This window comes from Anolis carolinensis, chromosome 4 (genome assembly GCF_035594765.1).
Source record: "Anolis carolinensis isolate JA03-04 chromosome 4, rAnoCar3.1.pri, whole genome shotgun sequence".
Classification (NCBI taxonomy): Eukaryota; Metazoa; Chordata; class Lepidosauria; order Squamata; family Dactyloidae; genus Anolis; species Anolis carolinensis.
Genome location: NC_085844.1, coordinates 24975465 through 24987633, shown reverse-complemented (window position 1 = coordinate 24987633; position 12169 = coordinate 24975465). Strand labels below are relative to the sequence as shown.

General features: G+C 38.1%; 1 long non-coding RNA gene across 1 annotated transcript in view; it reads left to right on the top strand.

Moving 5' to 3' along the window:
* The window catches only part of LOC134298636 (uncharacterized), a 44237-nt gene extending 32628 nt beyond the window's left edge, over window positions 1-11609 (top strand). Inside the window, exon 3 of the long non-coding RNA XR_010005728.1 lies at window positions 11141-11609. This is a non-coding gene — a long non-coding RNA (uncharacterized LOC134298636). The remainder of the gene's footprint in view (window positions 1-11140) is intronic.
* Window positions 11610-12169: the final 560 nt, after the last annotated feature.

Below are 12169 nucleotides of genomic sequence, written 5' to 3'. Positions count from 1 at the left end.
GGTGGTTCATCTCCTCCCTTCCTTTCTGGCCATGTGAGCACCCTGTTCTGACATCAGCAACAGAGGCAAATGTGGTAGTCAGGAGCCCAGACAAAGCTCTGTGGTCGGGTAAGAGCTCTGGTAATGACTAGAGATTCAGTTCAGCCAAAAGGCAACCTATTTCAGGGTCCATTGCCAGCTAACCCCTCATTCTATTTATTGGGAAGTTACTTGAAAGGAGGGGTATGTTGCCATTTTCATTTGGCAAAGATTCAGCCCATTGGCTACAATGGGAAACTTTAAAGACTGAATCCTCAGTCATTTTAAGGCTTATCTGCATGAAACCTACCTCAGTTTTAGCCCCCATTTGCAACTGCAGATCTGCCATGTTTCAAAACAATTCACAAATCTACTGATTTTTTTAGAATTATTTTAAGTTTTAACCATTACATTTTTTAAAAAAAATACAAACTGCAAGAGAGGGTTCTGGGAATGTAGTCTCCGGTTGTGTCCATTCGCAGTCAATTAGAGCATGGACACAACCAGGTTTTTTATTGGCTGAGAAACAGAGAAAGAGAAATCTTCAACTCCCATCATGCTTTGAGAGGAGATTTTTCAATGCCCGCCCTATGTAAGTGCTGCTGGGAAACCGAGTTCCCAGCAGGACCCTCTCTAGAGGAGGAGCCTAGGAAACTTTCCAAAAAGAAATGGAGGGACACTGCTGGGGAGGGAGAAAAGACCTGGCAGACCCCTGCCTCAGGTATATTGGATGCAGACTTAACTCCTTCCTGCTCCCCAATCCATTTCCGGCTCCCTCCCCCCCCCCCATTCTGTTTTTGAAGATTAAACAAAACAGACCACCGAATGCTACAAATCATTTTCATTCAAACTGATTTGGGCCCAAGCCTAGTAGTGACATAGGCACAATCTATCCTCTTTCCCGGCAGAAAGGATAATGGTTGTGGTGTCTGTAGATCAGGCTGAATCAGATCTGATCTGACTATTCAGAATATCCCTAAAATCTGAGATTCTCCATAGATTCATGTAAATCCCAAGATATGCCTCAACTTTGCAAAAGTGATGCAAAACTGTTTAAAGTGAACTCACTGTAATACTCACTAGAAGCCAGTGTGCATTGTGATGACTGTCACTAGCCCATTTGTGGTGAGAATGTGGTTTTGGACCAATGTAGACAAGTCCTAAATCTTGACAAGGACACAGTATGATGGGGTTGTTATAAAAGGTACATATCAACAATAACAACAGGGGCATTCAGATATACCTCCCACTAGCAATCTGAAGCAGTAAACACCTAATTGTTGATATAGCGAATATGTGGACCCCAATTTTTGTTCTCCTCTGGTATGACACTGAAAGCTTGCCCTCAACTTCTCTGTTCTTGGGAGGAACCCCACTGCCTTCTGACTGTGAAAGTTCAGTTCTGGTTAGCAAGGGCTGCTGTGACAGATACGATAAATATAAAGAGGAGCTGGTGAAAGGACATGCTTGGTAAAGTTAGATGAGAATCTAAAGCAAGGACAGAAAAATACATTTGATTTAGATTTTTTCCTTTTTTTTTTGTTTTTTCCAAACTGACCTCAAGGCGCCTTGAGGGTAAAACTGAAAGCCACAGTGCCTACATGGGTGTTTGTTATAACAGGATATAATTGGTTATATAATTGGATCTTGAACCACGATCTGCTTAAATTCCAAACCTGTCATTTGTTAAACTGCTTCATGGTCACTCTGAACCACTTTTCCTCAGAGAAAGAATCTGAAACTTGATTGTATACTGTTTTTAAAAAATAAAACAAGTTTCTCTGATACAGGCACATCCAACAATTGCACAGTTATAATGATCTGGCTAATCACAGAGTTACCGAGAGTCTATGCTTTTCACCCATATAGCACTCATTAGCCTCAAAGATGGCAAGCAGACAATACTTTTACTAGTTAATAAAAGTGTTTGAACTATGTAGCACTGCATGTAGTACATACCATGGCTGCCAGCTACAAATTTTCTTGTTAAAAATGGATAAATCCCAGTCCCTCATTTTAAGACTCTATAATTACTGCTATGGAATAAATATTGTTAGGATTGTAGTCTTAAAAACTTATACTTAATAGATACCTTCCAACATTTCACAAACAAAAGCTGGGACACTGCTGGTCAATAAACACTGAAGTGCAAGTAAGATGATAATAATTACTAATGAGAAAGAAAACCCAGGCTAGGAAAAGCTGCAGCAGTTTGTTTTTGTGAGAGTCTACTGGAAAGGGCGAGACTCTGATCCCCCTTCTGACCTCTTCTCACTGCTCAATTAATTGATTGCAAACAATTTTGCAGCTTTGGACTTTATTGCACAGCAGTCGCATGATCACCTAAATGAACATCCTTGCTATCATGTTTTCCTGCATTTGTGCAACAGAGACAATTCACTCATCCATGGTGCCATGGTTATACTTTTGCACAACTCTATAACTTGGTCCTTCCATGCTTCTGTTGCTCTGTAAATGTTAAAACAATTCAAAAAGAATTTTTGTATTTCCAGCAAATGTAATTAAAATGTTTCAAATAAAACTTATAATTATAAAGTTACTGCTGAGCGGGAGGTGGGAGAGTGAGAGAAAAAGAGAATCACAGGAATGGAATGACCCCATTGTACCAGGTAGGTGATGGGAACACCACACGATATATAGCTATTGAGGGGGGACAGATTTATCATAGGGAGAAGCAGATCAACAATGGGAACAGATGTGCAACAGGGATAATCAAATACTGGTTTGCCTCCTTCATAGGAACAAGTCATTTAAACTCAGTTTGGAGCAATGGAAGGAAACTGGGAATAGGGGGGAGAAGTAGGAGGAGGAAAGAGAAATTGGGATATTTTTAATTTGTTGTAATTTTTGTATTATATGTGTTTTGTGTTTCACTTTTGTTTGTGCTATTTTGTAAGCCACCTCAAGTCCCTCTTGGGAGATGGTGGCGGGATATAAACAAAGTTATTATTATTATTTAAAAACAATGGAAAAATTGGACAACAGAGGATGAATCGGGACTGTTGGATGATCTGTTAATATTTCTATTGAACAGTGGAATTTTAATGTCTTATATCTCAGTTCAGTCAGACAAAAAGAGCAATCTCTAAGAATTTTCAATTCTGTTATTTCCTATATTTTCCTAACCCTTATTCCCTAAAGGCTTTCATCTGACACACCTAACCACACACACATAGTATAGGTATTGTCTTTCTAAGATCTTGGAACAATGCTGTACTACAACACAGTTTCATGAAAACGTAAATTTTTGAGAACCTTCTTGAGAAGCTTGTGCCTTCTTGGGCCATATATTTTTACACGTTCAACCCCCACATTCCAAGCTTCTTCAGATCATGTAGAATTTTTCTCCCCAGTCCTTCCAAAGCTCAATCTGTGGGGTCAGTGAGTTTCCCAAAGAAAACAGCTTTAACGCCAGCTCTATTTAAGAGTGACTGGGTGCTATTAAAGTTGGAATTTATCATGTTTTATGATAGCACTGACAGTTTAATGTCAGGAATAGAAAAAATAATATTTTTTTGCATTTCACTTGTTTTTATTTCTTACTTTGGCTTTACTCTGATCATATTCACAAATTACCTACAGTTCTAATGTTGTCAGCAAGGACATGTTACCCAAATAAATCTCTGAGAATGTTAAGTATATAGAGACCTGTATGCTTTTCATCTATGTCCATGATGACCTTGTGGCTGATTTTGGCTATGTCACTTGCGGGCTGTAAAGAATGGATAGATCTAGCTCCAGATGTTATTAGACAAGCCAACTCCCATTATTGCTAATTGTTGGCTATGCCACAAACATTTTCTAGGGATGTGAAATCTGAAGGATTAAGAATGTGAAGAATCCAACAGACATGTTGGTTTTTTCACAAACATACTCTCATTCTTGTCCCATCCCGCTTCTGTATTCTCTCCCCCTCCCTAACATGGATAGTCACATATACTTTGTATTTTCTCTGTGTATGTGTTTGTATATATGTATTTCTCTATTGTAGGTATTTTACACACATTTCAGTTAGTTTCCCCATTGGCTATGGTATGGTTCCTATGTTTTCAAAGATGAAAAATTTTAGTCATGCAATTTCTCCAGGGTTTTGTGCACTCCACCATCCCCTTCCACCCAATTCATCACAAACCTAATAAATGTCATATTTCAAAGCAAAATGTGTCAATTCTATTATCACTGCTGTACCATATAGATATTTTCTTATGGAAGCATGAGCATAATGTATTTTGTTTCCATCCCTATGGTAGCTAGGACTGCTAGTGGTTGCAGTCTAACAACATTTGGAGTAATATGTTCCTCATCCTTAGTTTAGGTGAAAACAAAAGCTTCCAGGTTTCCCTTTGACTTCATTACATTTCTTTCTAATTAATTTCAATAAAAATGTCATGGAAACCAACTCAGGGTGAATCCAGGTTTTAATGCCAATGTAGAGGAGCTCCTATTCATGCAAAAGACGTCAGTAGAATTCTAGTGGCTCACTGATGTGGGAAGTCTGTTTTCAGAATAGTTTTAACATGAGATGGAACCATTCTTTGCTTTCTTGGTTAGTTGTTTATTTACAATAATGCTAATCGAGCTCAATCCCTTGCAATGGATTTGGACAAATTAAGCTGCAGGTATACTGGCTCACTTACTGATTGAAAGTGATACAGTTGTGTCAGTCACCTGCTCTGATCTTCAAGAGTGGTCTGCATGCATATGATGGTGTACTACCATTGGATTGCTAGTACAGTCTTCTGGAATACTTTAAAAGGGAATCCTTGTGACATCCAAAATTAAAACAGTTCCTCCTTCCCTTTGTAAAAACAAATTGCTACAAAAACGCTTGAGAATAAATAGCACTATTATGAGCCCAAACTCTGGAAGGTCTACCTCCAGTAAAGCATAACGAATCTGTTAATTATTGTACTTTTCTGCTTGTTGCCACACTTGATTTAATGTGATAGCTTGCTGAAATGTGGCTACAAAAGGGAAGAAATGAGAATGAAATTATATTACAACTCTACTTATGAACATATTGGGAAATGTGCCTGGTAGCAATGGTCTTAGCTATGAGATGTTTACCCATACTCTTAACATCCCCCAACCTCCTTAAGATTAGCTGAAGTATTGTCCCAAGTATTTTGCCTAGGAATTGGTGGTTGTTTTTTTTTTTTTTTTTTAAAAAGAACTTCTCCCTAATTCACCCATTCATTCAGAATTTTGATGGAAATAAGTTAAGGTTAAACAAAAGGATATGAGAATAGTGGCTCATCTGAGGGGCCTGTTTCCATTTGGGATCTCATCTTTTCTCACCAGCCATGATAGAAGCTTCCCGGACTGGTGTTTCAAGTGGCAATATTAAGAAATGAACATAAGCATTGTGCTTTATTTAATATAGTTCATACATTACTGTTACTGGATTCTTCCTCCGTTCTTCTTTCCAACTCCATTTCTTTGATACTGATAGTAGCTCGGGCTGTGGCGCAGGCTGGAGAGCAGCTGCAATGAATCACTGCAATGAATCACTCTGACCAGGAGGTCATGAGTTCGAGGCCTGCTCGGAGCCATGTTTGTCCTTTGTTCTATGTTAAAAGGCATTGAATGTTTGCCTATATGTGTAATGTGATCCACCCTGAGTCCCCTTCGGGGTGAGAAGAGCGGAATATAAATGCTGTAAATAAATAAATAAATTTTACTGCAGGGACCCATACATATTGTCAAAGCTAGTATAGCCTCCTGTGTTTTAAAAACCTACTTTAGAAAACATCTAAGACAGTGAGAGTTGTACTATTTATGTTTCAGGAAGATGTTCTACTTAGGCCTGTACACAAGGATATTTGCTATGTTGGAGGCAATCCTATTAATTTAAATCAGACATTTTTTGGCCAGTTGGAGTCCCATTGGTTAGTTCCAGCTAGAGTAGATCCATTGCATCAGTTGCTGAATTGTGAGTCAACATTTAGATATATCTGATTGATTCAATGGCTTTACTGTTATTGAGACTAAAATACAATTTAGGTCTGGAGTATGCTTTGTGTGTCTTGACCTGTGAGATGACATCAGTATTCAGTTTGATAATAAAACCTAAACCTAAAATCCTCACCTTATTTTCTTGAGAATAAGCCCCATTAAACTCAATTTATGTCTAGGTAGTCATGAAGCTTGCAAAACTACAAAAAGCCTTGCTTAAACATACAAGATTCCCTTGACTCTATTACAATTGTAACTGCATCATCCTTCAATCTTATTGAGGTATTTGCATCCAGCTACTGGCCAAAGTAATCACTTTGGTATAATCCTAGACTGAATTTCAGACATTTTTGACCTATTCACAATCCATGTGGGGCTTAGATGCTTGCTTTGTGGAAACACTCACACCACATCCAGGAGACTTCTTCTATGACCTTAGACATTCTTCACTTTCAGCACAGGAAGTAAGTGTTTATCCTGGAAATGTTTGTTTCTGAGTTACATATCTATATGGTGGAAAATTAAGAGGCAAATGTTGTTCTACAGTACATATTTAGATCAGTCTCAAGATGACAGACAGGGACCACAACACTGCTGGAGAATGGACTTCTGTATTTGCAAGGAGGTAGAGGATGCTGTGGCAATCTATGACAGGTATGTCTTGATTCCATCACCAGAGACAGCATTGCAGCATTACAACCTGATCTACTGATTGTAGAAGTTTCAGAGTGTCATGGAATTCTTAAGTCAGGAGTTCAGGAATTAAGTCCTGGTTCAGGAATAAATCTAACACAATTCATTTCAGCCATATGATTCTGATTGCCTCATCTCAAAAAAGAATTTTGTAGATTGTGCACCAATTTGGTAATTGTGTACTATAATGGAAACAAAACACAAGCCAAACCAAGGTATGTGGCAGCATAGTGACTCAACGTACAAACTTGTCCAAATTCTGAGAGTGCCTTGGACCACAAGAAGATCCAACCAGTCCATACTCCAGGAAATAAAGTCTGACTGCTCACTGGTGGGAAGGATATTAGAGGCAAAGATGAAGTACTTTGGCCACATAATGGGAAGACAGGAAAGCTTGGAGAAGATAATGATGCTGGAGAAAGGAAAAACAAAAAGGGGTTGGCCAAGAGCAAGATGGATGGATGGTATCCTTGAAGTAACTGGCTTGATGTTAAAGGAGTTGAAAGCCGACAGGGGAGTCTGGCATGGGTTGGTCCGTGAGGTCATGAAGAGTCAGTAGCAATTGAACAAATAAACAACAAACTCATTAAAAAACACGAGTGAATGACTTTTAATGCTTTTATTACAACTTCTTGTTCTGTTCATTCAGTTTATAGTTATTACTTTTTATTAATAGTAATTTTTGTGGGAAGAAAATGACATCAAATCTTCAAATACTCAAATAAAGTATTTTAATGTGTTAAGCTACTTTGCTGCAAACAGCAAACCCAAGAAAGAGAAATGAAAAATACATCTGATAGACATAGCCTGTGAAAACTTATGCTACATATTCTTGCTCTCAGGGCCCTTCCAGGAAGACCAATATCCTGTGACTTGTCTCGGGTTTACCTAAGGTGTCCAAATTACACCTCTGGTAAACCTAAATTAATTAATTAAACATCTTGAAAGACCTGGACCTTAATGTAAGATCTGTCTCTTTCCAGGTTTGGACCCTGTGGGAATTGACTCCTGGGATCACTTCCATGATCCCGGGGCTCAATCCCCATTGTGATCCCAGTTTTTTGAATCCTTGGAGCCCAAAGGAGTGGGATGGCACCTCCACTCCCCCAGCCACCTCATTTAGTCCCAAAGCTTACCCGAGGGTTTTGATTGCATGCTCAGGCCCTTTTGTCAAGAGCTCCTGGATCAGGCCCCTCCTCCCAACCTCCCAATGTATAATTCTGATGGAACAGAAGCTCTCACAGAGGGGTCTGAGCATGCAGCCAGGTTCCTCAGGTAATCTTTGGGACTAACTGGTTGCCCTCTGGCCCAGGAGGGCATAAAGCCACCACCCCAGGAAAAGTCTGGGGTTTGGGTTGGAGGTGGGAATTAAATCCCACTCCTGGGATTTAGTGATGGGCTCCCAGTTGTAAAGGGTGCTACAAGATTCTTTTATATGCTGCTAATGACTAACACAGCTATGTGTTTGGATAATACCCCTTGCTTCTATTTGTCTTCTTTCATTTACCATTATGTTCCACCCCAAAACATTAAAGACCACATTGTTTTAGGCAATCTACTTTCAGACTTTGCTTAAATCCCAAGTCAGATCCTTAACTCACTTTTAAATGTGGTTGCATAACTTTCCATAAAGTTTTGGCAGCCTGTTGTTAATGAATGACTAATAAGTGGTACCATGGCAAAAGGATTTTTAAAAAGGTCTGGGGTTTGGGGGAGATTTCTCGGGGATTTCAGTAGCTACATTGAAGAGTCCCTCTGGACCACACTTCAACCAACCCTGTTGTAAAGCAAAAATGCAGAGAAGTCTCTCTCTGGCCATCTTGAATAGTTAAGGTGAATAGGATACCTCCCAGCTAACAAGTACAATGATTTATGCATTGGTTGAGATCCTGCATTGAGAAATGTAGCTATATATTTACCTACACTGTAGAATGAACGTAACTTGACACCACTTTAACTGCCATGGCTCAATGCTATGGAATCATGGAAGTTGTTTTTTTTACCACTTCTTAAGCCTTCCTTGCCAAAGACTGCTGGTGCTTCATCAAACTACAACTCCTATGATTCTATAGCATTGAGCCATGGCAGTTAAAGTGGTGTCAAACTGCATTAATTCAAAAGTCTAATGCATCATGTCCCCGTAGGTGCGTCTCCTCATGCTGCCTCATTCCCAATCTACTTTTTAATCTGTGCAAACTTCTCCATACAACCATTTCTGTGTTGACTGAGAGCAGGAGGATGAGAATGAAATAAGAAGATTCACACCTCACTGTTCTGTGGATTATGTTGGCCATCAGCGGGGTCTCACCATAGCTAACTAACCTATGTTACCACTGTATAATTGGAAACTCTAAAGGATGTATATTGACTACTTGATGGAAGGGATATATTTTACAGCTCTGTGAGACCAAGTGAGCAAGAAAACTACAGTGGACAAAGGTTTCCAGTAAAACCCTATATTTTGAATGTAATTTTATTTGGCACCGGAATTCTTCACAGATGGTAACCATTTCAGCATCAGATGGCAGAAAGCAAGAAACAATTATAATGCAGAACCAAGCAAACAGGCTGACAAATCCTGGTCCTCTTGTAATTTCCCCCAAATGAGAGACACCTGGCTTTGAAGGAGGCAGGATACATTGTGTCAAATTGGGGCACTTGATCGACAGTGTCAATGCTGATGCCATCCCAGTCATTTGATGGCTTCCAGCAAGAGAAATAATGTAAAAATGTGCTCCTTTTCACATTCCAATTGTGATGAGGTGCTGAAAATAAATTAGTCAAGTCGTTTTAAGAAGAATTTAATAAGCTTCTTTGTATGGGTGCTTTATTCATTTCGAATCACCAAAAATATTTTACTACTTGTTTTTGGAGGAATGCTTTATAACCTAGACTAGAGTCTCTTAGAATGCTTCTTGTGCTCTTTGGCTTGTGCTTGGACTCATTGTAAGAGGTTGCCCTTGTTAAGCAATCAGTTTAGGTTTTTACTTCATGTTTGGCAAGCAGATTTGTCATGTTTTGAAATACTTTTCACTAAAATGCTTGATTATAGTATAATGAAAACAACACATTGGAATGGAATTTGTTTACCTCCCCATAATATGGGTTCTATTAGTAACCATATTCTACTTTTACTCACATGAAAAGGAAAAACTGTGCCTTTAGCCTGTCCTTATTTTTAATGACTTCTTATAAGGTACTCTTTTTTTCCAGATGAGAATTGGAAAAGGTTATTTTGAGGGGTCTATAACTCTCATAATGGCCACTAGCTGAAAGTTATCTTCCAAAAAAGGCAATTTTACATGCTCTAATTTTAGGATAGAACATGTTGAATCTTTATAGTTTTCTCATCCAGTTTTGAACCTATGATTAATTTGTGTGGAGAGAATATTTTCAACCTCTATAACCTAACAGGATCCTGGAACTATAGTCCTAAAATTACCATTTTAAAGTTCAGAACAAGTATGGCAATATCTGAGTATAGACATTTATTTTCAATCTTCTATTCTATGAGTATGTCTACACTGGCCAGAGCAACACCTATGATAAAGCATCATGTTGAGTTCAAGCACCACATTGAGTTGCTTGAATCAGTGCCTAGGAAAAAAAATCTACCTTTTGGACAGTGGCTCCCTGAATCCCTCAGCATTGGAGAATTCTGGCACTTGCAGTAGGAGATTTTTCAATCTCTGGTTTGAAAGAATACTAGATGGCCCTCAATTTCCTAAAGCTCAGGTTTTCATAAACAGGAGTTGTGAGCCAAAGAGACTAGATTATGTTGGCTCACAATTTGCTTGTCTGTGTCAATGGCCAGTTTTTTCCCCTTGCGGCTAATTTTGTAGTTATCTCATCTTTATAAAGCATAGCCAGGATTCTTTATCCCCCGGTCCCCCAACTTGGCTATTTTTTCCTGTTTGGGATCAGATTTCAATTTCAGGAAGATAAAATTCAGAATAATTCCTATACAAAAACAATATAAATGTAGTAGAGTTGTTCATTGTATTTCTGGCTCTCCTTACCCAAATTATATTTGACTTACCTGATTTTATGTTATTGTGTAAACCAGCCTTTTACAATATATACATGGCAGAAAGCTCCATCAGCGGGCATACAAGAAACCATATAACATAATAATTTGTGGGTTTTTTTGTTTGAGATTTGGGAATTAACTAAGCTTAAAGCATAATTGATTCAACGGATAGGTTTTGTATATTCCACGTAGCCTGGAACAAACCCAAGATTTGAAATACATGTGTGTTAGAATGTGTAACTTGATTTGTGCATTATAGTTTTAACCCCAGAAAAAAGTAATAATAACAGATGCATTTCTATACATTTTCAGATAATTACATTAATAGAAAAGGAGGTGCAAACTATACCGATGGCACAGTTGGGATATAATAAAAAGATTTTGTGTAACTCTAATCTGTAGGGTTTTCTTTTTCTTTTTCAGGAGGTTCACACTGAGAAGAAATGAATGACAATGAATCAATACCTACCTCGTTTTTGGTTTAAGGTATGTGTAGGAATGCTTTTTCCACTTCATTTTTTTAAAAAAATGTTGTTGAAACATATTAGAGTCCATGTTGTAACAGTACATATGATGTGAGTCATCAACGGGTTTGTTCAGGGAAAATAGGCTGCACTTGAATGGAAGACTGCCAATAAATGCCAAGTGACAGTTGTAGACTGACCAAAGTATCAGCTTGCTGATGGCAAGTGGGCCTTCTTGAACATTACACAATATTTTAAAAATGTTAATAATAACTTTATTGTTATAGCCCGCCTCCATCTCCCTGGAGGGACTCGGGGCGGCTTACAATGGGACTAAGCCCAGAGGAAAAGGAATTCAAAATATAAGAATTAAGACACAATACAAAATTAAAACACACAACAGAGCAATGTAGTTAAAATCATTGACCAAAAACCAAAACATAAACATCTTAAAATGAAGCCCTTTTAGCAGATTAAAAATATAGTAGAAGTTCCAGTATCATTGTTGCATGCAACCTAAATTTACATTGTATTAATATTTTCATTAAAATTAATACATTAATTTTTGAGGATACTTTATATAAATAAATAAATCAAAATAATAAAAAAGTAATTTGGATTTGGATATGTAAGGCTGATGAATATGTTATATAGTCTCATATCTTTACTATTTCTTATAAAAATTAAATGAGAGCCTTCTAGTTGTGGATGAGCTCCCTTTGACTCCTGGCAACCAATGTTTTCAAACCCAATGTGTCACTGTCAAATGATACTATATTTCAGTGAAAGTATCTGGGAAAACTACTTCTGAGGATTCCTTGCCTAAGAAACACTATAAAATTCACAGAGTAATGATAAGTCAATGGGTGACTTGATGACAAACAAATATACTCACACTGCTGAGAACTAACTCCAGTGTGTTGTAATAATAGACTTAGGATGCTTATACATTGATACTATAATCCAACTGGGCACTGGCTTGGGTGGA